Below are 6,000 nucleotides of genomic sequence, written 5' to 3' on the forward strand. Positions count from 1 at the left end.
AGAAGAAGAGAGAGTGAGAGAGTGAGAGTGAAGTCACTCAGTTGTGTCTGACTCTTTGCGACCCCATGGACTGTAGCCTACCAGGCTCCTCCCTCCATGGGATTCTCCAGGCAAGAGTACTGGAGTGGGTTGCCATTTCCTTCTCCAGGGGATCTTCCCGACCCAGGGATCGAACTTGGGTCTCCCATATTCCAGGCAGACGCTTTAACCTCTGAGCCACCAGAAGAAGGAGAGCCCTTGGTAAATATGCTCAAAGGTGTATTTCTTTTGTTTTGTCTATAAACATTCGGAGTGATTAATTGGCGTTTTCCCATCATATCTTCGGAGAAGGCAATGGCACCCACTCCAGTACTCTTGCCTGGAAAATACCATGGACAGAGGAGCCTGGTGGGCTGCAGTCCATGGGGTCGCTAAGAGTCGGACACAACTGAGAGACTTCACTTTCACTTTTCACTTTCCTGCATTGGAGAAGGAAATGGCAGTCCACTCCAGTGTTCTTGCCTGGAGAATCCCAGGGACGGGGGAGCCTGGTAGGCTGCCGTCTCTGGGGTCACACAGAGTCAGACATGACTGAAGTGACTTAGCAGCAGCAGCAGCAGCAGCAGCATATCTTACAAAGGTAGAAAAGTAAAGGAGGGCTGATTGTTTATAAGCTTGAAGTATCTCATGGTATGAAAATTTCCTTGGGCAATTTTTGACAGCAGTGAGATGAATGGTTCATGATGTATACTAATTATAATTTATAATTATGCCTTTGAATGCTGTCATAGGGAAGTCATGTATGGGACTTGCTGTCATGTATTGGGAAGTCACAATAAATGTGTTGATGTAAATGAAAGACAGTTGAGTAGATTAATATTGTTTTAGGAATGAAAACTAAGGTCAGTAAATAAAACTTACAGAAATAATAGATGGAAGAATTTGCCAGAAAATGAAGTTATTTTAAAGAATGGGATTGGCTCTCTCTCTAGGTAATGAATTCCTCAATTGCTTTGTATGATTAGTATTGGTATAGGTAGCCTTTGATATTGTTCTCATTTATTGACTATTTGTTATATGTCTACATTGTAGTATAAATTCAAAGGCTTTCTAGGACAGGTAAACCCAGGTTGGTACAGTGGAGAGTGGTGTCTATGGCAAATTGGAGAATGCCCTCTCTGTTTAAAGTTGTTTAAATTCAAATAAAAAATAAAAATCCATTGTACTGGCTAAATAGAAGATCTAACTAGCCACTGCATCTACTATGGTAGGCCTGTTCACATACAGGATTTTTATTTTATGATTAAACTCAGCACTACATTATTCTGGTTTTACAAATAAAGGACCTGAATTTGGATAATTGGGCTATGGTCAAATGGCTGTTCAGTGGAAGAGCTAGAATCATTGCATCATGATTCATTCATTTTATCTTCCTCATAACACAGACCTTAAGAAGTTAAATCACTTACTTAAGATTCCCAGCTATTTTCTGAAAAAGTCCGAACTTGTACATGGGCCATTTTATTCCTAGTCAGTTTGGATTCTTTCACTGACGTATGTTGATGGCAGTGCTGTTTGTTAGATGATGCCACAGTGGGGCCCCTGGGGAAGGTTATCTGTATATAATTTCAGGCTTGGCATCATAAGGAAGATGAGAGAGGGTGGCTCAGACAGAGTCAGATCTTTATTTAACAAAACAGTTGACCATAGCTAAGGTATGGTGAGTACAATGGAGTGAATAGTATCCTCCCCAAATTCAGGTCCACCTAGGACTTCAAGATGGCTTTGGAAATAATCAGTAAAGGACCTAGAAATTGCAGGTAAAATTAGTTAAGGATCTAGAAGTGAAATCATCTTGAAATTAGAGTGGACCTGAAATCCAATGACCATTCCCTTCAGAAGAGGAGAGGACACATAGATACCCAGGCACAGAGGAGGCAGGGACAAGAGAAGAAAACCCTGTAAAAGTGGAAGCAGACACTGGGGCTCAGTAATGCTATAAACCGAGGAGCGCCAAGGAGTGCCAGCTGACCACCAGAAGCTGGGTTGAGGCAGGAGGCAGGCTGTGCTTAGAGTCTCTAGAAGGTGCCAACCCTGCTGACACCCTGATCTAGACTTCTAGACTCCAAATAACAGAACTGCAAGTAACAAATTTCCATTGTTTTAAGCCATAAAGTTTGTGGCAGTTGGTTGTATCAGCCTTTGGAAATGAATATGGTGAGTTACTCCCAAAAGTCTGCCTGTTCCTCACGTCCCATTTCCACCCACATGTATTATTATTTTGGGTTGGCCAAAAGATTCATTTGGGGTATCCTGAATGAACCTTTTGGCCAACCCAACGTGTATATGCTTTCTAGCTCTGGGTTCCTGAAAATATCATCACTAAAATTATTTTAAAGTGTATTTCCAAGAAATTCCTAGAAAAATAAAAATGTTACCCAGGAAGAGTAACATATCAAACCTTAATAGCAGGATTCTTTTAAAAAATGATGATGGTTTTTAATATCTTACTCTAGAAGCTCTTATGCTGATTCAGTGTTTTAACTGGATTTGAGTGAGGCTGTTTGAAGGTAGAAGTCAAATGCTTCTGGCTTTTAGTTTCTGAGAGTTGCAATTATTATAAATCATGAATATATCTTTAAAGCACACTTTATGTCATATTAATGTACTAAAATGCATAGTGATATAGATACTTGATTATAGTTTGCAGTCCAAAGGAAGGTATTTTTAAAACAGTAGATTTAAATTTGATACTGAAGGTGTTCTTTATTTTTCAACTTTAGTAGGACTCAAAATTCATATGCTAGCTGAAAATCTGAGGAGATAATTAAGCCTATGTTTCTTACCACTTTAGATTAATTGAAAGAGAAAATATTTTAAAGGGTACACTTTCTGTTCAGGTACGCATGTGCAGGCTTTATTAAGCATAAAGAAATAAACCAAGTCTAAATTTATGACAAGTCTTTTTATTCATAATAGAATAAACCATAATTTTTATTTCCCCTGAATAAAATGCACATACATCTTCCCTATAAATTTGAATTATTTTTCTCATTTTCTTAGAGATGATGATTTCTTAAGAGGGAAGCTGTTGTATAAAGAGAGTTCTAGCTCAGTTCTCTGTGATGACCAAGTGGGGTGGGATGAGGGGAATGAAAGTGAAAGTGGCTCGTCATGTCCGACTCTTTGCAACCCCATGGACTGTACAGTCTGTGGAATTCACTAGGCAAGAATACTGGAGTGGGTAGCCTTCCCCTTCTCCAGGGGATCTTCCCAACCCAGGGAAGGTCTCCCGCATTGCAGGCAGATTCTTTATCAGCTGAGCCACAAGGGAAGCCCCAGAATACTGGAGTGGGTAGCCTATCCCTTCTCTAGCATATCTTCCCGATCCAGGACTCGAACCGGGATCTTCTGAATTGCAGGTGGATTCTTTACCAACTGAGGTATCAGGGATTCCCGGAGGTGGGGGAGGGGGTTGTGGGGATGGAAGGGAGGTTCAAGACAGAGGGATATATATATACACATACCTGATTCACTTTGTTGTGCAGCAAAAACTAACACAACCTTGTAAGGCAGTTATAGTCCAATCAAAAGAATTTTTGCACAACTGTAGAAGTGATATTGAGAGACGAGAACCGGGAGTGAATGATGAATTGTTGTTATTTCATGTTTTTAAGCCCAAGACTTATACAAGCTCTTTTGTCCTATCACTGCAGTGCTTTGAAACTTCTTATATTTTCTTGGCTCACCTTCATTGGCTCTGTAAATACTATTTCTATATTGTAGTAGATTAGGGCTTCTTGACATTGCATTATTGATATTTTGAGCCAGGTAGTTCTTTGTCTTGAGGTGCTATCTCGTGTGTGCTGTGTTCAGTTGTATCTGACTCTTTGCGACCCCATGGACTGTGGCCCGCAAGGCTTCTCTGTCCATGGGATCCTCCAGGCAAGAATACTGGAGTGGATTGCCATTCCATTCTCCAGAGGATCTTCCCCACCCAGGGATTGAACCCTGGTCTCCTGCATTGCTGGCAGATTCTATACCGTCTGAGCTACAGGATATTTAGTAGCATTTCTGGTTTTGACCACTAGGTGCCAGTAGTACTCTGCTGCTGCTGTTTAGTCCCTAAATCTTGTTCAGGTCTGGACTCCATGGACTGAAGCCCGCCAGGCTCCTCTGTTCATTGGATTCTCCAGGCAAGAATACTGGAGTGGACTGCCAGTTCCTTCTCCAAGTACTTACTTCCTAAGTAGTGACAAAACTAAAACATCTTCAGATGTTGCCAAACACCCCCGGGGAAGCGAACTTATCCCTCACCGAGAAGCAGTGAAGTTTATGTGTGTTTTCTGCTTGATGTTAAATCTGTCAGAGGACTTTCTGAGGATTTGGAATTTTGGTTGCCTTCTTTGATTTTTCCCCTCATATCACTGATATTACAGAATACTGGAATTATAGAATTAAGTCTGAAACTTCATTGTACAAATTCAAAATTCAGGATTCAAAAAGCTGTGACTTACCTCACCCAGCCAAAGAATGGTTGAAATTATCCTGGATCGTATCCAGTCATTACATCTTCTAATCTTTGTTTACCTTCCTCTCTTTATGATTCACTAATGCTGCTATTGCAAAGACTTGGACACGACTGAGCAACTGATCTGAATGCTGCTATATGTCTTAATTCTTCCTTACTCTTATGTCTAAAAATATTTCCATCTTTATCCACCTCTTTTCAATAATTCTTTGTCATTGTCTAGAATTCCAGTCTCTCCACTCTGCTCGCTGGGTATTTCTAGTTTAGTGCAGTAGAAAAATTGAAAAATTTACCTAATTTTTTTTTGCCACTTGAATGATGCTTTAGGTTCATTAGGTGTTTTTTTTTTCAATCATTTTCTTCATTCATTTGCCTGATATTTATTGAGTGTATCTTAGAGTCAGGCCCTGTGCAAGATTCCAGGCATTTAATAAATAAGACTACTTGTAATTATTGAACCAAAGATAACTTTTGGTACAAAAGACTTACAGTATCTTCATTGGGCATTAATCAAACTTCTCTTGGCTTACTCTTTCCTATACTTATGATTGGCTGAAATCTGGTTTTGTTGCCATTAATAGGTAGGTATTTCTCTTCTTTCATGTCCTTTAGTTTCATTGGCCAAGTACTTTAATAATGGTAGTTACCAAGTGAGCTGTGGGGACCTTCCCTCCCCATGAACTTCTGGCTACCATCTTCTCCCAACTTCTTCAGAAAGCCCATATATTGTTCTCCTCACAGTGGAGTCTCGTTTTGTCATTCCTTTACTTAAGTGTCTGATCCTCTGGAGATTTTCTGGTTTGTCACTGACTGAAAGTGATACAGGTTTTCAATCAGTTACTATGTGGAAGCAGCCTTCCCAGGTGGAGCTTGTGATAAAGACTCCACTTGCCAATGCACGAGACACAAGAAATGTGTGTTCGATCCTTGGGTCAGAAAGATCCCCTGGAGTAGGAAATGGCAACCTGCTCCAGTATTCTTACCTGGGAAATCCCATGGACAGAGGAGCCTGGCGGGATACAGTCCATGGGGTTGCGAAAGAGTCAGGCACCACTGAAGTGAATTGAGAATGCGCTGTGTGAGACGGTGCCGTAAGATAGCAATGGTATGCGAACCACATATGTACTTTGACATTTTCTTGTTGCCCCATAAAAAGATAGTTGAAATTAATTAACAGTGTATTTTATTTAAGCTAATATTACCAGACTATTACCATATTAGCATATAATCAGTATAAAAATAATTAATGAGATACTTTGTTTTTTGTTTTGTTCTAAGTCCATGAGATCAAATGTTTGTTTTCTACTTAAAGCACATCTCAGTTTGGACTAGCCATATCATAAGAACGCAACCCCTCCATGTGGCTAGTGGATAATCTATTGATGGGAAAGATTTAGAATGTTAATTTTTCTGGTCTATCACACCCAAAATGCAGAAAGTCCCAGCCAAGGTATTATGGTGTCCCCAAGACTGACATGCCCTCCCACTCC

The sequence above is a fragment of the Bos javanicus genome, chromosome 7 (genome assembly GCF_032452875.1).
Source record: "Bos javanicus breed banteng chromosome 7, ARS-OSU_banteng_1.0, whole genome shotgun sequence".
In the NCBI taxonomy this organism is placed as follows: Eukaryota; Metazoa; Chordata; class Mammalia; order Artiodactyla; family Bovidae; genus Bos; species Bos javanicus.